This window comes from Canis lupus (genome assembly GCF_048164855.1).
Source record: "Canis lupus baileyi chromosome 16 unlocalized genomic scaffold, mCanLup2.hap1 SUPER_16_unloc_13, whole genome shotgun sequence".
Lineage (NCBI taxonomy): Eukaryota > Metazoa > Chordata > Mammalia > Carnivora > Canidae > Canis > Canis lupus.
In genome coordinates, this window is record NW_027326428.1 from 171,627 (window position 1) to 194,521 (window position 22,895).

The window sequence follows — 22,895 nt, forward strand, 5'->3', positions numbered from 1 at the left end:
GTTTTGATTTGTACTTCCCTGATGATGAGTGATGTTGAGCTTCTTTTCACGTGTCTGTTGGCCACCTGTATGTCTTCTTTGGAAAAGTGTGTATTCATATCTTTTGCCCATATATAAAATGGATTATTCATTTATATGGGTATTGATTGTTACAAGTTCTTTATATATTTTGGATACTAACTCTATATCATATGTGTCATTTGCAAATATCTTCTCCCACTCCATAGGGTGCCTTTTAATTTTGTTGATTGCTTTACTCTGTAGAAGCTCTTTATTTTGATGAATTTCCCAGTAGTTTATTTTTGTTTTTGTTTTCCTTGCCTCGGGAGACGTATCTATTAAGAAGTTGCTATGGCCAATGTTAAAGAGGTTACTATGTTCTCCTCTAGGATTTTGATGATTTCATCTCTCACATTTAGGTCTTTAATCCATTTTGAATTTATTCCTGTGTATGGTGTAAGAAAGTGGTCCAATTCCATTCTTTTGCATGTTATTGTCCAGTTTTCCCAATATCATTTGCTGAAGAGATTATCTTTTTCCCATTGCATATTCCTTCCTGCCTGCCAAAGATGAATTGACCTTATAGTTATGGGTTCATTTCTGGCTTTTCTATTCTGTTCTATTGACCCATGTGTCTATTTCTTTGCCAGTACCATACTGTTTTGATTACTACAGCTTTGTAATATAATTTGAAGCCCAGAAGTGTGATGCTTCCAGCTTTGTTTTTTTCTTTTTCAAGGTTGCTTTGGCTATTTGAGGTCTTTTGTGGTTCCATACAAATTTTAGGATTGTTCTAATTCTGTGAGAAATACTGTTGGTATTCAAAAACAGCTTTTAAGTCTTGGGACATCTTTAAAATTTTACATTATTTAAAACAACATACAGTAATAACATTTTCTGATTGTAAAAATAATCTTTGCTAATTGAAGACAAGTTTAAAAGCATGATGAAAATAAAGATCACCTAAATCTTATAAACAGTGGAAACCACTATTAGCAGTTTTTCATATTTCCTTGTGTTCTAAAATATATATGTACAGAAAAAACCTTCTGTTTTAAGAGAATAGGTTTATAAGAAGTTAGAAAAATAGTGCAGAGCTGTCCTATGGACACTTACGCAGTTACACTCAATGGTTACATCTTACATAATTATAGTACAATATCAAAACCTAGATAGGGGGTTGCCTGGGTGCTCACTCAGTTAAACATCAGTCTCTTGGTTTCAGCTCAGGTATTGATCTCAGGGTTGTGAGGTCAAGTCCTGCTCCACTGGGGGGCTTGAAAACAAACAATATCAAAATCCAGGGATTTGATGTTGGTAAATGTGTATGTATGGTTCTATCATTTTATCACATGTATATTTTCATGTAATCACCACCACAATAAAAATTGTATATGCATATTTAAAAATTGAGGTCATTGTGTATTATCTACTTTATAACTCTTTTCTCCATTTAACAACACACTACACTGAGAATATTTTTCATAACAATTAATATCTCTCCTATAATGACAACATTTTTGTCTGTCTGGTTTTCCATTGTATAGACACACATTTGTGTGCATTTTGGATAATTTTTTATAGTAAATAGAACTGCGTAGTTAATGGCTATGAACATTTTAAAAGTATTCGCTGCATACTACTGAATTACCTCTTGAAATATATCGGTTTAAACTCATGTGAGCCAAAATGAATGATGAGGCCATTAACCAGTGACTTGGCCAACATAGGTTTTAGCATTAAAAGAAATCAATACTTGGGGTGCCTGAGTGGCTCAGTCAGTTGAGCATCCGACTTGGATTTTGGCTCAAGTCATGATCTCAGGGTCATGGAATCGAGCCCCAAGTTGCATTCCATGCTCCAGCAGAGTCTGCTTATCCCTCTCACTCTGTTCCTCTCCTTGCTTGTGTGCATGCCCACTCTCTCGAAAAATAAATATTTTTTTTTGAAAAGAAATACTTATTTGATAGGTGAAAGTGTTATTTTATTGTATACCAATTTGGATATATGTGATCCTAGTAAAGTTGAATATTTTTCATGCTTATTAAACATTTCTATATCTTTCTTATAAATTCTTTATTCCTATAATTCAGCCATAGGGGAATTCTTGCTTTCTTTTTTTTTTAAAGATTTTATTCATTTATTCATGAGAGACACAGAGAGAGAGAACTCTATATAGAATATATATATTCTTTCATATATATGTGTGTGTGTGTGTGTGTGTGTGTGTCATTTCTGTGTGAAGGATACTATCCCATGATCCTATATGTAGTAACTTTTTGTATGCTTGTCTTAGTTTGTTACTGGGTTTTATATTTTGTTTACAATGATTTTGCTGTACAGAAGTTAAGGTTTTTTTGTGTTATCAAAGCTATCAATCTTTTTTTTAGTAGTTTCTGCTTTTGGAGAGTCCTTTTCTACCTTGAAATAATTAAGTTATATTTTCTTTTTGTTCTTAGAGGATTTCTTTTTTATATTAAACTCTTTGAACCATCTGCCATCTATTTTAGTGTATAGTATAAGCTAAGAATCTAGTTAATTTTTATTCTAAATTGTTAGCTATCTCAGCAACAGCTTTCAAAGTCCTTTCCAGTAACCTGAAATGTCTTACTTATGTATGAAAATCAGATGTATAGTACATAAATGATAGAAAGCGGATTTTAAAAATTAAGATATAGTTGCCATGTAATGCTACATAGTTTCAGGTGTACAGCATAGTGATTAAAGTAGTCTGCATGTTATGCTATGTGTAGCTACCATCAGTCATCATACAACATTATTACAGTATCATTGACTATTTCCCTATGCTGTGCCTTTTATCCCTATGACTTACTCATTCCATAACTGAAAGCCTGTATCTCCCACTCCCCTTCACCCATTTTGCCCAACCCTGTCTGTGGCAACCACCAGTTTATTCTCTGTATTTATGAGTCTGTTTCTGTCTTTTTGGTTTGCTTGTTCATTTTTTTTTTTCAGATTCCACATGTAAGTGAAATAATGTAGTTGTCCAGAATAGAAAGTGGATTTAACTCATGAATTCATTTCTTTATTTTTTAAGATTTTATTATTTGAAAGAGAGAGAGTGAGAGAGAGAATGAGCAGGAAGAGTGGCAGAGGAAGAGGGAGAAGCAGACTCCCCACTGAGCAGGAAGCCCAGGAGGTTCGATCCCAGGACTCTGGTATCATGACCTGAGCTGAAGGCAGCTTAACCGACTGAGCCACTCAGGCACCCCATATCAATTCATTTCATTTACTCACTTATTCTTCTTCCATTCACTCATTCCATAGACACTCATTTAGTACCCACTGTGTGCTTTAGTTGTAGTGATTAAAATGATGGGCAGGGTATTTGTCATTATAGGATTTTCTTTTATGATTGGATTTGGCAAAGGAAGAGGACATAACAATAAGTAAAAATCTATGAAAATTTTAGATAGAAGCTCTATGAGAAAGAGAAAATATGACTGCTTCTCATGACCTCACACTCTAGTACACACTCATACCATCATATCTTCCTTCCTGCACACAACCGCTGGTAAACTCCATTAGTTTATGGATCACCTTGCTTATAGGTCACTTCTTGGTGTCTCTAACCACCTCCCACCAAGTAAAGTGGTAAACTGTTCCTCTCCACTTCTACTTTTTCACTGCCCAACTCCTTTATTCCATTTTTCTTCTTTAGTACATGTTGCTTCTGACATGCCATATGTGCTGTGGGTTGTTATTTATCATCTGTCTCACCCTACTAGAAGTAAACTCTGCTAGGTGGGGATTTTGTTTTCTTCATGGCATATGACCAGTACTCAAAATGGTGCCTGGCATAAAGCAAGCATTTAATAAATGTGTATTGAGTAAATGGGGCTGGGAACTACTTAGTGACATTTTAGCTGAGTTTTGAATAAAAGACCTTCTCTGAAAAGATGTGGGGAAAGATTATTTCATGCAGATACATAAAAAGATTTTTATATAAAAGCTTTTCTAAGCATTTTTCAAAAATTATTTCATGTAATCCTCTAATAATCCTATGATATATGTGTAGTTGTTATTCCCCTTATGCAGATGCAGAAATGAGGCACAGAGAAAGTGAATAACTCAACCAAAGGCATACACCTTTCTAAACACAGGCAAAAAGCCAGGCAACATGCAGCTAGTCTGTACGTTTATCTACTACGCCTTGCTGCCTTTCCAGGTGTAGCCAGTGCAAAAACCCTGAGGCTGGGACAAACCTGAAGTTTTTGGATGGACAGTAAGGAAATCAGTGTGGCTGGTGTATATTTAAGGATGAGGAACACAATATGAGTTGACTTCAGAGAAGTAGGTAAAGGGGAGAGCATAGAAGGCCTTGTTCTCCTTCTGGGGAAAGAGTGATATAAAGATTGTTTTTATTGCTGGAGACTTTTAACAGTGCAATGATGTGACCTGATTACACTTTAAGCAATTTGCTCTAGATCCTGAATGGTGAAGAGAGTTCATGAAAAAAAAAAAAAATTCCTCACGAACAGTTTGTTAATTCTGTTTCCTCTGGATATAAATATTTTAAAGTTATAGTAGTTTATAAATTACCTCCATGAATGTTTGAGTCTTTGTTATATTGGCAAATAGAATATCTTTATATTTTTATTATGTTTTGTTATTTTCAGCACAGTGAGATTTAATTCATGAAAATGAAGATGATGTAACATTAGAACTTTTGAGAAGATGAACAGAAAGGCATAGCAGGCACAAATGTCAAACTGCAACTAATTCATAATATCCTGGCTCATTTCCTAAAATTCAATCATTTTTTAAAAAAACAGCTTTGTTGAGGCACAATTTACATACCATAAATGTCACCCAGTTTAAGTGAATAATTCAATAATTTTCAGTGTATTTACAGGATTGTGCAGACATCACCACATTATCATTTTAGAACATTCTCATCACCCCAATAAGAAACTTTGTGCCCGTTATCAGTCACAGCCCTAGGCATTCATGAATCTACTTTCTGTCTCTAAACTTCCCTTTTCTGAACATTTCTTATGAATGAAATCATACAGTATGTGATCTCTCATGTCTGGCTTCCTTCACTTAGCATAATGCTTTTGAGGTTCATCCATGTTTTAGTATGTATCAATACCTCATTGCTTTTTGTTGGTGAATAATTCTCCATTATATGGATATACTACATCTTATTATTCATCCGCTGATGGATGGGTTATTTCCACTCTTGACTATTAAAAGTAAAAGCTGCTTTAGATATTCCTTTACAAATCTTTGTGTAGAGATGTGTTTTCATTTCTCGTGGGTAAAGATTTCTTTTGGAAGGAGTGGAAATACTGGGTTTTTGGTAAATCTTTGTTTAACATTAATTTTCAAAGTGTTTAAATAAAACCAGGATAACCTGCATCATGGTTTTTATTTTAATAAATTGCCATCACCAAATAATTTAGGTTGTTTTGCTATTAAACACCAATTTGTGAAACTAGCTTTTGGTATATACTTAAAATTTTAAGTTATTTAATAAGGAATGTCTGCATTTCAATAATATTTCAAATATTGAGAAATAATTTCTCTATGCTCAGATTTTTTTCTTGGTGCTCAATTTGAGAATTGATTAAAAAGATCTTTCAAATGAAGATGCTAAGTTATTTCAGAACATATAACATATGGAGTTATTTCTGTTTTTAAAACAATCTTCTGTGGAACAAGAGGTTTGCAAATCACAGGGTGAATATCTTTCTTCTTTGTTATTTTAGCTGCTGACATTTTAAATTCAATTTAGCAGTGGCCTTATATTTTTAAAGTTAATGAAGTGGGTTTCAGGTTCAGTTAACAGTAATTTAAGATGACAATTAAATCATTAGTGAAGCTAATTATTAAATGGAAAACTCACTGTAATACTCAAGCTCATAAAGAAATAAAATCTTATGTCCAAGTGCTATGCAGACTGTGAGCTGGTTGATGGGTAGTAATTTTAATGGAGCAGCACGGTAGCAAGGTTGACAGATGACAGTCCTGCACATGGAATTATTTCCAGCAAGCTGAACTTTAATATTTAGGTTCATGTTTAGTCACGATTTTATTTAGCTAAGTGACATAGGATATAAAACACTGTTTCATGGCATCTAAGGAAGTGTTTCTAAATAATGTAAATATATCTACTAGGTTTGCCCTGTTTATCTCAAACTCATATGACAAGCATAGTAATTGCTATGTTTATCATAATAAAAATAAAATCAAAATGATGCTGCTAGAAATGCTTTTATACTTTTATTTTGGTAAGCAAGGACATGCATTTGTATTGGGTATATACCTGGGGCAAAATTGTTGGATAATGAGGAATGCTATGTTTGATTTTGGTAGATAGGGCCATTCCATTTCTGTAAGTGGTTAAACCTCTTAATACTGTTAGAAAGTATCTGTTGCTCTGTCTTAATTTAATAGGTAGAACTGATGACAACCCACGTTCATTGACAGCAAAATGAATGACTAAGTGGTGGGATGTACAAAGTGGAGTACTATACAGCAAGGAAAACAGACTATAAAGTTCAGGTACGATCTGCTTGAATCTCAAGGGCATAATGATAAATGAATAAAGCAAGACACAGGTGAAATGTACTGTACAATCTCTATTTTTACAAAGTTATAGACAAAATTAAGCTGTGATGTTAGAAGTGAGGATAGTGGTTAATTTGGAGAGTAAAGAGGCTAGTGATAGAAAAGGGGCAGAAGGGAATTTTCTGGGTGGTGTTATATTTTGCTTCTTGACCTGGATGTATTCATTTCATGAGCTGTACACTTATGATCTACACATCTTCGTATATAAATATTAAAATTCAGTAGAAAGTAAAAGACAAGTAGGTATTAAACTTAGAAAAACATTCATTTTAAGTCCTTTTGATTTTAATTGTAGCATTGATTTGAACTTAAACAGAATCATTAAAGCAAAATTTATTTAAAAAACTCTCACACTAAGAAATTTTTTGATATATGCTATCCCATAAAGTACTTTTTGTCCATTATTTTTGTGATTTTTTAAAAAAGATTGTCTTTGTAGTTTTGTTCCTTTTTAATGCCTTTAAAATTCTGCCAGTTTTACAATACATTTTTTAAAAAGTTCTTAAAGTTAACATATAGTGTTTTTAAAGTTAACATACAGTGTAATATTAGTTTCAGGTGTACAATATAGTGATTCAACACTTCCATACATTACTCGATACTCATCACAAGGGCACTCCTGAATCCCTATCATCTACTTTCCCCATCCCCACCCTCTTCCCCTCTGGTGGCTAGAGGGACAGTACATTTTAATTATGGACAATCATGTTACTCTTGTGATTCTTTTGTTAAAACAATTTTAATTGTTTCACCATATAATTATTTTGTAAATTCCTCCCAAATAAGTAAGATTTTAATTTTGATTACTTTTATTTTAAATGAGTTTGGGAGGAATTGACAGTTTAAAAGATCTTTTTAATCCAGGTTTATCTATAATGTCTCTCCATTTATTTAAGTCTTCTCTTGTGCCATTTAGTAACTTTTTCTTTTTAAAACTAAATTATGATCACATGGTTAAAATATGAATACATTCCTGTTAAACAATGAAAACTAATAAATTGTAATTTTGTATTCAGATATATCACTTTTCCCTCCATAGGGCTATTCAAAGTTATCAATTGACGTGTACCCCTTCAAACTTTTGTATGCATCTACATATGTGTAAATGTACCCAGAAACATAAGTATGGTATCATGCTGTAGTATTTTTTGGTTTATATGAACTGTAACATGTAATCTACATTTGTGTGTATGTGTTCTGCTTTTCATTTTTCTCTCCTAATAATATGGCTGACTTAGAACCTTTTGCATACTAGAATATTAGAATTCCCTTATTCTTTTAAATTGTTGATTTGTGTTGTTGACCAGTAGAATGGATGTACTATGGATTATTTATACATTCTCTCTCTCTTTATTTAGGTTTATCTATTTATTTGTCAGAGAACATGAGTGGGGGAGGGGCAAAGGGAGAGGGAGAAAATCCTCATGCTGGCTCCCTGCTGAGGGTGGAGCCTGTCACAGGGCTCAATCTTGAGGCCCCCAGATCATGACCTGAGCTGAAATCAAGAGCCTGTTGCTCAATTGACTGAACCACCCCGGGACCCCTATTTTTATATTCTCTTAGTGGTTATGTAGATTGTTTCAATTTTTTATGATTATAAGCAATGCTAAGCCACAGCCTATCCATATATCCTTGTACACACTTAGAAGTTTTTCTCTAAAGTAGATTTTGAGAGGTGGAATTGGTCAAAGGGTATGCATATATAAAAGTTTGATTAAAACTGTCTAGTTCTTCTCTACAAATATTTTTTTCCAATTGGCATGCTCGCCAAGAATGCATAAAAAATTCATTTCTATGCTCTCATCAACACTTTGTATATTAAACACCACAGGAGATGGTAAAATGAATAATTATTGCTCTTGTGAAATTTATATCCAATGTGATCAAGTATAAAAATAGTCATAACAAGGCAACAAAAATAATGCATTAAAAGTAGTTGAACTTGTGGAAACCATAGCTAAAATGCTTGATGATGAGAAAAAGGATGTTATCTTTAAGATGCCCTTAGTGAATTCTTCCCGGCCAAAAGGGTAGGCTCAGAAACTCAATTTGTTGGCCCACTGAGTGAACTCATTTTTCAGGAATAGATTCACAATAAACAAACTTCAGAGTCTGAAGTAATAAACCAATTTATTAATGTACAGGAAGATAAGGAGTGCCAAAGGTTTCAGACAGGCTCTCCAACTGTCACCTTCTGTCCATGGATACTCCACACAGAGAGCCAAATTATCATTCAAATGTCAGCTAACCCAGTTTTTAGAAAATATATGCACAAGGCAGTCCATTTAGCATGTGCTATGTGAAGCCCTTCAACTTGGAAAACCAATTTATAATCTTGATCATTGAGCATTTAATGAGAAAGAGGAGAGAGAGTGGAGGTGGTAATGGGAATCACCATTTCCACAATGTGGGATATACCTGCCTCTGGTCAGAGAAATGTTTCCTAGGCAGAGACATCCTCTCTTTTGGACACTGCTGGGAGGGGCCCAGCCGATATTTACCTCTGCTGTTCTCTCTTCTCTGAGCTCACAAGGATGGACCTATCTGATGGGTACATTATATTTCATTACAATCAAGCATTATTCTCTAGGAGCAATCCATGTTTTTTAATCCTAATAATAAAATCAATAATTATAGTAGTAGTGTTTATTTAGGGCTTATGATATGCTAGGCACAGTTCCAAGTGCTTTAAATACATTGACTCATTTAATCCTCTTTAAAGTGTCTTTCTCTATCTCCATCTTTGTCCATCATGTATTTGTTTGACAGCTCATCATCTCTTTGAGGGAGCATTTATTTTAGTTATGCATTCTTGGAGTGGCCCTCAATAAGGGCACAATATATGGAAACACAAAATACATCGAGAATTCTAAGTAGAAGTGATTCTTTTTGATTAGGTCAATAAGGGAAACTTCTCATGAAGGAGAGGAAGGGGCTTTAAAAAGTGAGTAGAATTTTTATGGATGGAAATAGAAAATTCCCCACTCTAAAAAAATGAACAACAGTTTTTCTGCTTAAAAGGTTACATTTCACTTAACTGAAAAGTTTGCTTACATGAAATACTTAATTCCTCAATAATACCTGACACATAAAATCTATTTTATAAAAAGTTACTGGGCAGGCCCAGTGGCTCAGCGGTTTAGCACCGCCTTCAGCTCAGGGCCTGATCCTGGAGACCCAGGGTCGAGTCCCAAGTCAGACTCTCTGTATGGAGCCTGTCTCTCCCTCTGCTTGTGTCTCTGTTTCTCTCTCTCTTTCTCTCTCCTGTGTCTCTACCTCTCTCTCTTTCTCATGAATAAATAAATAAAATCTTTAAAAAAAAGTTTGCTATTGAGGGTAGGGCTGGGGAGACAATATGGATATTTTCCTGTAAAATTCTTATCATCTGATTAAATTAAATGGAAATTAAAATAAAAGACTGTTATTGGCCTTTTCTTTCTAATTGTGTTTCTCACACACTTGGACAATTTATATCTTAATGAAAATGAGGCTCAAGAGATGCTTTTAAAATCCAGGAGGGGAAATTAGAATGCATTCCCCTTGATTGCAGCATTTGCTATTTTAAAGGGAAAAAACATCAGTGGTCACTTATAAATTGTGATTCTGACCTACATTGCAGAGCTAGCAAATTTCCCTGCGAAACTGATCAATAACACGCTGTTGAAAGAGGACCTTGCTAACAGCCTTTCCTTAGAAAAAGCTAAGGTTGACAGTCCAGGAAACAATTTGTTCAATTTCATCTACTCTCTTGGAATTCCCAGCAGGTAAAATTGCTCCCTGTTTCATAGTCACAGAAGCATTTCCCTTAAAGTAATAATGTTGGTGTTGATTGCATTTTTTATTTTATTTTTAAAAAAGATTTTATTTATTTGTTCATGAGGGACGCAGAGAGGCAGAGACATAGGCAGAGGGAGAAGTAGGCTCCCCACTGAGCAGGTACCTTGATGCAGGACTCTATCTCAGGACCCAGGGATCACGACCTGAGCCCAAGACAGACGCTGAACCACTGAGTCACCCAGGTGCCCTTTGATTGTATTTTTAATATGAAACTTATAAGTAGGTGCTTCTGGGTAATCATGGTAGCCAGCTAGCTGTATCTGACACCCTTTCTCCCAGCTTCTGGTACAGTGCCCTGGAAAGATGCATAGAGAATACTGAACTGCAGCAGAGGAGGAAACAAAAGGAAAGGCAGTGAATCAAACTTCACATGAAATTTCTGCTATCATCAGTGGAGCAGAATTGAGATTCTTGTTTTTGGATTATGCACCACCCATCCAATTTTTAAAAAGATTTTATTTATTTATTCATAAGAGACACAGAAAGAGAGGCAGTGACACATCCATCCACTTTTTATATCAGAATAGAATAAAGAAGCTCAAGGTTGATAGGAAGAGATATTATTGAGCTAACCTCTTTGTAAAGGCAGACATCCCCTCAATCAGGATTTCCCAACTTTGGCCCTATTGACATTTGGGACCAGACAATTCTCTGTTGTGGGGGACTGTTCTGTATAATGTGAATGGCTCAGCAGCATTCTGGTCTCTACCCACTGGATGCTAATAGCGCGTCCTGACCCCTGGTTGTGATAATCAAAAATGTCTCCAAACATTGTCAAGTTCCTTCAGGGAGGAAATAGTTCAGGTTGAGAATCATGATATAGATGACTAGCTTAGCTAGAGCCTCCAGCTTCTCTGTCCTACCTCTCTTTTGTCTCTTTTCTTTTTTTTTTTTTATGACAGGAAGTCAATGGGGAGCACATTGCAGTGCCCTGACAGCTGAGGCAACTTGTCCCTAAAAAGATTTTAAGAAACTCATTTGGATCAAGATTCATCCATGGTGATAGAAGTTAAAGTAACGGTTATCTTTGAAGGAGAAGATGGGAGGGATGCAAAAGAGGCTTCTCCAGTGGTAGAAGCATTCCATATCTTGATCTAGGTGGTGGTTATCCATCTGATAAAATTCAATGAGCCCAACTTTTAGGCTGAGTACAATTACTATATTTAAGTTATACCTCCATTAACAATAAAAATAGAGAAAAAGAAAAGAAAAAGAAACTCCAACACAAGGCATATCAAAAGGAAAAGGACAAGGACTATTTCTTTGAAGATTGATAGTGAGAGTGAGCCTTTGAAAATGAAAAGATGTGAACATTTTAGAATGTATGTGCTTGCATCAAAGAGCTCTGCTTTGGGAGCCAGTAGATTATCACGTAGTCCATGCTGGTGGCTCTCTATCATTCCTATGAAGTAAAGAGGAAATTAGAATTAAAAGCTGGGGCTATAATTCAACCTTTTGTCATAATCTTGGAGTGATTTCAGCAAACTACAAAGATAATGGATTAGTTTTAAAAATGCAATGGATTAGTCCACCTGAGCCATGCCAACAGAAATGGAGTGCATATGCCCAGAAAGTTAAGAAGGAGAAGCTCCATATGAGCCACTCATCTGTCTCCTTGAATGCAAGCACTGTACTAATCAGTATCCCATACAGGTCTTCTACTGCATGGGTAATGTTCTCTAAGGCACAGTCCTCTGTTGCCCCTCTCCCAGTAACACCAATGCTTTTACATCTAAATCTAGAAAGCAGTGTCCTGGGGCTAGAGTGCAAGGGGCCGGCCATGGCTTATTTGTTTGGGGAATAGAGTTCCTGCAAGTAGAGCATTATGTCCAGAGCAAGAACAGTGAACAGGAAGTATACTTGGAATAAAGCTTGACATGAATGTAGAGCAGTTAGAATTCTAGAATGGTCAGTGCAATAGTGGCAGATCTGGCACCTCACATTACATATCATCTACGTAAAAATGGTGTGCCCACTACGTTTCATGACAATTTTTCTAGCCTTCCTTCCTGCCCAGGTCTCTACCTCTAACAGAGATTTGGAAGCTGCTGCTGTTGTTCAAAGCACCAGCGAGTGGGGAGGCATCAGGCATCTGCCAGTTCACAAATCTCAGCAGGTTCATATTTGAAACATGATCATTCTGTCCAGAGTGGCTGGTATGTCTGAAACCCTTTAGTGTGCTGCGTGTGGTTAATCTGTTAGATCTTCAGGATGTCTACAATGGTCAGTTTGTCCAGGTTAATGAGAGGTCTGTGCTCTTTCTCTTTTTCTTTCTTTCTTTCTTTCTTTCTTTCTTTCTTTCTTTCTTTCTTTCTTTCTTTTCTTTCTTTCTTTCTTTCTTTTTCTTCTTCTTTTCTTCTTCTTCTTCTTCTTCTTCTTCTTCTTCTTCTTCTTTTCTTCTTCTTCTTCTTCTTCTTCTTCTTCTTTTCTTCTTCTTCTTCTTCTTCTTCTTCTTCTTCTTCTTCTTCTCCTCCTCCTCCTCCTCCTCCTCCTTCTCCTTCCTTCCTTCCTTCCTTCCTTCCTTCCTTCCTTCCTTCCTTCCTTCCTTCCTTCCTTCCTTCCTTCCCTTTCTTCCTTCTTCCTTCCTTCCTTCCTTCCTTCCTTCCTTCCTTCCTTCCTTCCTTCCTTCCTTCCTTCCTTCCTTCTTCTTTTCTCTGGTATCTCTTCTAGGTCTAGATGAACTCTAGTATGTTTAGGAGGCAAAGAGGACTGAGAACATATGTGGCTGGGCTTTGGATATGTGCATGGAGCTCCCGCATGCCACTTTAGGACATGGGTTCCCACTGGCCCAAGATTGTTCCACTGGCATGTCTTAAATAGCTTCCTCCTCTTCTAAAGAAGGGGAAATCACCCTTGCCTTGCCTTGTCCTACTTCCTAGCTGCTCCCTGCCAGGGATATTCTGCAGAGGTGAGACAGTCTGGTTGTATCTTGCCCAAACCCCAGCCTGGGACCCAGGAGACCCGGGCAATAGAGACTTCTTCCCTTTGCCCTTTCCCAGTGTCTCACTCTCACCTAACACTGTCACTGTCATAGATTAATGGATTCCCCATCAGTGGCCTCAACATACTTCTATTCTACCTCCCAGCTTTGTGTAGTAAGAGCCATTATTCATGGATTCACTTATTTATTAGTTCATGCATTTATTTAGTAAGCATTTATTATTTCTTATTTGACATCTATTGTGTTCCAGGCATTACTTTATGGGTGAGGGCTATAGCAATATATGAGACAGACAAGATCCTTATTTTCTAGAGTTTATTTCTTAGTAGAGAAAACAGACTAAGTGAATAAACAATCTAACAAACATATATTAGAAGGTGGTAAGTGTTATGATGTAAATAAGACCAGGACATGTGGTACTGACTGGGGTAGGGTGGGGAGTACTTAGAAGATGTAGTAGTTTGTCTACACAAATGAGACTGTCAAAGGCTTAGGAACATCTTAAAATAGCCCCAAGTTTATTAACTGTGGTCCATACCTGATAGCCTATTGGTATCCATTTTCTCCTGTTCTTTCCAAAACAAACCACTTTCCAAGTGTTCATTTGTCTCGGGGAAAGCTGAGTGAACTAGCTTCAGTGGTTGGTCCTGATTAATAGCACCCAGTCACAGTAACATCATTCCCTTGCCAGTAATTGGTCTAAGAATCTGAGCCTAAGCCAATCAGGATATAGTATTTTCCTGTCACTAGAGATCTGTTCAGGAATGGGCACCTGATCCATTTTGAGGCAGTGAGAAGTGCAGGGGAGTTTTCTGGAAATGTCTGGGATGTTTTCTGCTCTTAATGGGAAAAGATGGTCTGTCTCTTTTACTAGATGTGAATGAGGAAGTAAGCAGACAGTTATTCTTGGCAGGTGGCCTACAGCCATGAAGGAAATACTCCTGAGAGGAAATCTGACCCTCAGCATAGCTGAGTGTAGAGAAGGAAATTATCTGGTTCTTGAGGACATTAGTGAACCTCTAAGCCAGCCCATTTTGAAAGCCTGATCTTCAGCACTCATCATTTCTGTAGAGGTCACAGCTTCTGTTTATGCACAGGGCAAGCCAGAGAGCCCCTAGGAGCAGCCCTCAACCAGTGGATGAGAGATGATGGATGACTTCCCCAGCTTTGTCTCTTGCTTGAGACAACTCTGAGCATCCTATGTGACAGAGAAGCCCTCTCCAAGTAGGGAACATTTACACTGAGCTGTGAATGACAACAAGAAGCCATCAGTGAGAAGAGTACTCACAGCTGAGGCACTAGGCTGGCAAAGACTAGTGTAGGATTTGTTTTGGCATATTCTAGAATCAGAAAAAGGAGAGCAAGTATGACTGGGCCCTGGTTAAAAGACAGCTGGGGTTCTAGAATCAGGCAGTTTGGTTAAGTCCTCCTCCTTGTCTTGCTTGCAGTTTAGTCTCAAGCAAGTTCCTTAACCCTTTTGAATTTTAGTTTCCTCATCTTCAAATGGACTTAATAATTGTACCCACATGACAGCATTGTAATGAGAATCAAATGAGCTCATGAATGTGAAATGTTTATTATAGTCCCTGGCCCAGAGTAGTTATTCTCTCATCTAGACTAGGTTTGCTTGCCTAATGTTCAATTTGCCATGGGTTTTACATCTTTCTGGGGTCATTGTCAGAATAAAATCACACTCTGCTGAAACTTGGGACTACAGAGTACGAACCACTGTGCTGGTAAACCCCGAGGAACCATAGCTAAGCATTTTATATAGAGAGATTATCTGGATCCATTTAGAGCTCTAGCTGCCCCAGAATTTTTTTCCTTGCCAGGAAATCTGGAAGCATGCCTTAAAAGCTTGCAAATGTGAGATCAGTGTATCATCTGAACAAGAACACATCGCCTCTCCTGTAGCAGCCCCTGCTATAAACTACCAAAAGATAATCTGTCAAAATCCATAAAGACTGTGGCTCATGATAAACACTTGGCCAATTTGTCCATCAAATAAAATTAAAAACCTACTACAGACATGCTATTGAGGAAAACTGGAAGTGCTAATACGGTTCCACTGGAACACACATAATTTATTACCTGACTGGTCTTGACACATGTATTGTGGGCTGCTTTGAAAGCCTGTCTCTGGACTATGCGCTCTAAAGGATATTATTACTTTAGGAAAGATTCTGAAGTAACCCTTATGTCGATGGCCATCAAAAATTCTCCTGCCTCTTTAGGCCATGTTCAGCTTCCAAGGAAGCTACTGCAAAATTGCATATGTTAATTGCACAAGTGACTATGCAAAGTAATTCCAAAGCTTACCTGCAAGAGACAGGAATTCCACCCAGAATCCTTTAGCTGTGTGTTATCACGAGGCCACGAGGAAAGCTTATTGGATTTAATAACACATATTTGCTTACAACAAGGGCCAAGAAAATGTGTTTCAATTCACCTGCCAGAAGTGATATTTTCTTTTGAGCTCCCTGTCAGAGAGTCTAGTAAAATAATACAAACTGCTAAGTAATATTTATCTAGGGCAAGTAATATTTTTCTGACTTCTAGAAAGCTCTTAAAATAATCAAGCTTCTCCACATTTAGTCAAAAGCAGCTAAGTGACCATTTCTGTCTACCATCACTTGCTAATTTTCTATAATTATGTGCTATTAAAAGTGAAATGAAGAGATAGAGAAGGATACAATTACTCATTCTTTAACCTTATTAATAATAATAGTAATAATGACAGTTGATATTATGACAGCTTACCAGGGCCCAAGCAATATGCTTAACACTTAACTTATACCCATCTCATTTGATATTTCCAAAAAGTCTTTGGGAGAGGAAGATGTATTGTCATATTTTCTTAATAGGTGAGAAACAGAGACTTTAAAAGGTTAAGACATTTGTTCACAGTCACACTCTTAGTAGATGACTTGGTTGCATTTCTAACTTGGACTGCCTGGATCACATATTCACCATATACTCTGCCTCCTCTGGTCCTAATTTACACATCTATATTTGTCTTCCTCTTCTAGGTGACTGGGGAGTCCAGGGTGCAGCCCAGACAGAGTTTCCAGACATGGTGTGGGAATGAGTGGGGCTGGCTCACAGCTGAGGGCATGGAGCAAAGCGTGACTGGACCAGAGCTGCAGGCCATGGGAGGGCCAGGCAGGGAGCAAGGGGATGTCTGAAATGCCCACTCCTAGTCCAGTGGCCCAAAGTAAAGGAACAGCAACAGAGAACCTGCAAAACGGAGCAAGCAAGTTTGGCAGGCAGCCTGGGGAGATTGCCAGAATCTGGGGAGACTTAGGTAATGGGGACTTATCAGAGGATGTCCAGGGCAAAAGTACTGGTGGGCAGAGCTGGGAAGGATGCTGAGCACATTCCCATGATCTGTGAGAAAGAGATAGTCATGTTTTCGCTCTTGCATAGATCTCATGAAGAGTAAGAGAAATAGCTCATGTGCAAGCACTTTGCAAACTCTGAGGTGAGAATGTTGTTACAAAGGGTTGTCTGTGTTTGTACACCCAAGGTCAAACAATCTGTGCATCTGTGTTTCTCTGGCAGCAGCCTTGGCCATAGATTGCTGACCTAGGACACCTCAGTTAGGTTTAGAACTCGGAGAAAAGTAAGAAGATAGTTTTAGCAAAGAAAGAGAGGAGATAACTTTCCAGCTTTCTCATGTGTTTTTGGGGGAGGATATTCAAATGTACCAAGAGAAGAATCAAAACTATTGCAAAATAATGCTTCAGTGTTGTGGTTTCTAGGTAATAATATGTGGCATATTATGAACTGGATACAGGATTTAAAATGCATATGGTGGATTTTATCTTGTAGCTCAATTCAACCTTGGTTAATGGCAAAGAGAATGTCCAGGGTTTGTGAATGCTGTCATTATTCTGGGCAGGACAGCATGACGGGGAGTTGCACTCAGATGCCATCAGGGAGGAGAGAACCTGATTGAGTTTAACATCCCCATTTCTTTTTTTTATATATAAATTTATTTTTTATTGGTGTTCAAATTGCCAACATATAGAATAACACCCAGTGCTCATCCCATCAAGTGCCCCCCCTTCAGTGCCCGTCACCCAGTCACTCCCACACCCACCCACCTCCTCTTCTACCACCCCTAGTTCGTTTCCCAAAGTTAGGAGTCTCTCATGTTCTGTCTCCCTTTCTGATATTTCCCACTCATTTTTTTCTCCTTTCCCCTTTATTCCCTTTCACTATTTTTTTATATTCCCCAAATGAATGAGCCCTTTGTCCTTCTCCGATTGACTTATTCCACTCAGCATAATACCCTCCAGTTCCATCCATTTCTAAGCAAATGGTGGGTATTTGTCGTTTCTAATGGCTGAGTAATATTCCATTGTATACATAAAAGGCATCTTCTTTATCCATTCATCTTTCGATGGACACCAAGGCTCCTTCCACAGTTTGGCTATTGTGGACATTGTTGCTATAAACATCGGGGTGCAGGTGTCCCGGCGTTTCATTGCATCTGTATCTTTGGGGTAAATCCCCAGGAGTGCAATTGCTGGGTCGTAGGGCAGGTCTATTTTTAACTCTTTGAGGAACCTCCACACGGTTTTCCAGAGTGGCTGCACCAGTTCACATTCCCACCAACAGTGCAAGAGGGTTCCCTTTTCTCTGCATCCTCTCCAACATTTGTGGTTTCCTGCCTTGTTAATTTTCCCCATTCTCACTGGTGTGAGGTGGTATCTCATTGTGGTTTTGAAGTGTAGTTCCCTGATGGCAAGTGATGCGGAGCATTTTCTCACGTGCGTGTTGGCCATGTCTATGTCTTCCTCTGTGAGATTTCTGTTCATGTCTTTTGCCCATTTCATGATTGGATTGTTTGTTTCTTTGCTGTTGAGTTTAATACGTCCTTTATAGATCTTGGAAACTAGCCCTTTATCTGATATGTCATTTGCAAATATCTTCTCCCATTCTGTAGGTTGTCTTTTAGTTTTGTTGACTGTATCCTTTGCTGTGCAAAAGCTTGTTATCTTGATGAAGTCCCAATAGTTCATTTTTGCTTTTGTTTCTCTTGCCTTCATGGATGTATCTTGCAAGAAGTTACTGTGGCCGAGTTCAAAAAGGGTGTTGCCTGTGTTCTCCTCTAGGATTTTGATGGAACCTTGTCTCGCATTTAGATCTTTCATCCATTTTGAGTTTATCTCTGTGTATGGTGCAAGAGAGTGGTCTAGTTTCATTCTTCTGCATGTGGATGTCCAATTTTCCCAGCACCATTTATTGAAGAGACTGTCTTTTTTTCCAGTGGATAGACTTTCCTCCTTTGTTGAATAATAGCTGACCATAAATTTGAGGGTCTGCTTCTGGATTCTCTATTCTGTTCCATTGAACATCCCCACTTCTGTTGAGTACAGGGTGGAAATGTGTGGGGCTGGTCTTGGGGTCCTAGAGAACACACTGTTGGGTTTCTATTCCACTCCAGCAGCCCAGGGAACTAGAGTTAACAGCAGTAGGAGGCAGCTGTTTTCATGCAGCAGCCACAGGGAACACATCCAGCAGGGTGGCTTGTGCCTGATTTGGCTGGCAGCAGGACCAAGAAGGGACTGGGCAGAGGCACCGCTGTTACCTGGCATGGAGGCCTGGCGAAGAGCAAGCCATAAGCAGAATGCTGGAGGTTTTGCAGCTTCACCAATAGTTGGGAAGAAGCTGTGTAGAGACATTTCTCTACTGGAAATGCCCTTGGCTTCTGCTGCATACCATTTACTTGAGGCTGAATAGGAAATAGACATTGACATCAATCGGCCCTCTGCATCATTATCTGACAGAAGAATGCCAAGGACAGTCAGGAGAAATAAGTAAACCCATCCTTTCAGTTTGTAGGGGAAACACCAGGCTAGAGAAAGCCTTACCTTTGGGCTGAGTAAGCAGGGAAAAACCAGAAGAGCCAATATTGAAGAGAAAAATGGAGAACTCACTTTTCAGGATGGAGAGAAAAAGGACAAAGAATTTAATGACAAATGAATAGCTAAGAATCAGAAGGTAGTGATTAAACAGAGATAATTGAGGTTTCTAAAAAAAGGAGATTAGAGCAAAAGACTGAGAGTGACATTCAGATACATAAAAGAGGAAAACTTGCCTGATCTGTGGGAGCCCTGATTATGTATTTGGAAATCACTCATGCAGCATCTGCCTATATTAATGAAAACTTACCTAGGCACACCTTGGTAATTTTTAAAAATTTTAAATTCTTCCAAAGCATCCAGGGAGAAAATCAGGTGGCCTGCAAAGGAAGCAAATCCTATTTTACTCTGGTATACTCTCTATAGTATTAAAGTTTAGAAGAGCATAGATTATAGGGAGATATGGGCAAAGATTTGGTACAGGGTACAATAATTTTATTATTATTATATATATAGTTCCATTTCTGAAAAGGTAAGCTCAGTAGTTACCAAAGAAGGTTCCCTAAAAAAAAAAAAAAAAAAAAAAAAAATGACTCTAGCTGGTCTAAAGATAGGAAACTCAGTAATGGGAAAATTCTTGTACAAAATGGTTTGCTCTAAACACAAGAGATCCACAAGTTAAATTTAAAGAACTGTTGCAAATATCGTTCTAAACCAAAGAAAAATATCAGAAGCACAATTGGAAAAAATACATTTAATAATAAATTTGGCAGGAGAGGTTATGTATGTTTGTCCAAAGTACTTGACACATAGTACATTCTCTATAAGCATTTGCTGAACGAATATAGGATTTTTACCATGTATGCAGAAATAAGTTGGAGAAATGAGGATGGCCAGGAGTTGGAGGAAGCTGAGTCATTTCCTCTTTCCCCTGCGTAAAGCAGAAAATGCAGGAGGGTAAGTGGTGGAACTTTCTGTTCCTTTTATGCCTTGTTCTTTCAAAGTGAAAGTCAAGTTCATTATTTCCAAGTGATTAATATTGTAAGCTCAAAGGGGCTTGGTCACATTCTCTGAATGAATAACTGAGGTCATGCATTTAGGAAGTGTAGAGCACTCTCAGAGCAGACAGGTACCTCTTGCCATATAAAAACAGTGCTGTCTCGGCGGGGAGGAGGCTGCTTCAAGATGAAGGTGAACATCTCTTTCCCAGCTATTGGCTGCCAGAAACTCATTGAAGTGGACGATGGATACAAACCTCATACCTGTTATGAGAAGCATATGGCCACAGACGCTGCTGCTGCTGCTCTGGGTGAAGAATGGAAGGGTTACATGGCCTGAATCAGTGGTGGCGATGACAGGGTAGGCTTCCCCATGAAGCAGGCGGTCCAGACCCACAGCTGTGTCCACCTGCTGCTGAGTGAGGGGTGCTCCTGCTACAGACCAGGGAGGACCGGAGAAAGAAAGTGCAGAGCTGTTCAGGGTTGCCTTGTGGATGCCAGTCTCAGTGCTCTCAACTTGGTCATTGTGAAAAAGGGGAGAAGGACCTTCCTGGCTTACTGATACTACTACGCCTTCTCACGGGGAGTCCAAAAGAGCTAGGAGAATCCACAAACTCTTCAGTCTCTCTAAGGATGATGCCCACCAGTATGTTGTGAGCAAGCCCCTAAATAAAGAAGGTGAGTAACCTAGAACCAAAGCAGCCAAGACTCGGCATCTTGTTACTCCATACATCTTCCAACACAAACATCGGCGTATGGCTCTGAAGAAACAGCGTACTACGGAAAATAAGAGGCTGCAGAGTAGGCTAAACGTTTGGCCTTGAGAATGAAGGAAGCTAAAGAAAAATACCAGGAACAGATGGCTGAGAGGTGGAGGCTGTCCGCTCTGAGAACTTCTACCTCTAAGTCTGAGTCCAGTCAAGGATGAGATTTTCTAAGTTTAACAAATAAGATCAGACATTAAAAATGTGTCTTCCTGGGTTTCTCGCTGTCAGCCAGGAAATTTTTCACATTGTTCCTCTGGATTTATATGATTCACTGAACTAAGTTAGCTAGAGCTTTCATTTGTAGAGAATTGATTGCAGATTGATTCACAACCATAATTCTTTTAAGGCAACCACTTAACAATGAGTCACAAAGTTGGCTTTTATAGGTGTCTGTATCTCTAGCTCACTCATTGCTGAGCAGTGCTATTTCTTCGTAGAAACAGTTCACTTTGAGGTTATGGGGACTTTATCCAACAATTGATAGTGGTTTGTGTTTATAAACAACTCCAAAATTGTTTGAGTCCAGCCGCTGCAGAGTGACGGAAAAATTAGTGAGGACTATGTGTATAGTTTGTCCCAGGGAAGACAGGAAAATTTTTTCTGGAGATGACTGATTTCAGAATCATTTGGTCACAAACCCCAGTGGCTGAAGGATTTTTTTTACCTTTGGGTTTATTATTATTCACACATATTGGATCATCTTTCAGATAATATGAAGTTGTTCCCTGATTTGAGGGTGAAGTCTAGGGAAAGTCATTATCTTTGTTCTAGGAAAGAAGCTTCAGGAGGGTGTACAATTCACCTGCCTCCTGAATTGGAGCTTGGTCCAGAATGAATGTGGCAGTGGGTTGGGGATTTCCTGGGAATTTCTTTGCTTTGCTTGAGATGTGCCAGAGATGTACAACCCTGTTCTTTGTTTTCTATTCTCTATTATATCCAGAGAACATTTAACTCTCTGTTTGAAGAAGGCTAAGGCTGGATTATTTTTGCCTGAAGATTATTGACTTTGTGAGTTATCAGGGGGTAAATTTTACAACACTTTTCCTGAATATAAATGTTATGTATACGTTGCAAGTGTGTTTTTATATATGCATACATGCATATGTATATACATATATAGTGTTTCAAAGCTAAATTCCATATTTTTATATTACCTATTTCTTTATTGTCAGTGCCTTTATGAAGTCAATAATCTTGACTTTATTACTATTACTTAATAGAAACAAAGGCAGGAAACAAAATCATCTTTTAAAAATATTTTAAATGACAAACTCTTATCTCCTAGCATCTGTGTAATTTTCTCAATAATCATGATTTCTTATCTCCTAGCATCTGTGTAATTTTCTCAATAATCGTGGATCGTAATGACCCAGTAGTTTGCAGAATATTTCCACCCACATATGTGTTCAGGTACTATATATGTATATATATATATACATATATATTTGAAAAATCACTTGATTTGATTCTATCACATAATATCCAAAAGACTTGGGACACCTGGGTGGCTCAGCGGTTGCTGAGCCGAAAGTAGGGTGTGATCCCAGGGTCCTAGGATCGAGTCCCACATTGCGCCCCCTGCGAGGAGCCCATTTCTCCTTCTGCCTATGTCTCTACTTCTCTCTGTCTCTCATGAATAAACAAATAAATCTTAAAAAAAAAATCCAAAAGTCTTAATTTGTCATGTGTTCCCAGTCCTACTGTTAGTAAAGAGCTCCTGTAATTGCAGGGTTGCTAAAGGAAGAATGGTAGTTTAGGTCACTAGTTTTCAAATTCATTCATTCACTTGTTTTGTCTGTTTCTTTGTTCATTCATTCAGTAGGAGGGAGAAAATAAAATTATATATATGAATACAGACACACACATACACACTCACACACATATA

The 22,895-nt window shown here is 38.0% G+C and overlaps 1 pseudogene; it reads left to right on the forward strand.

Annotated features, from left to right (window-relative positions):
- Nucleotides 1-20,058: 20,058 nt before the first annotated feature.
- Nucleotides 20,059-22,685, forward strand: LOC140629546 (small ribosomal subunit protein eS6-like; annotated as a pseudogene).
- The last annotated feature ends 210 nt before the right edge of the window (nucleotides 22,686-22,895 follow it).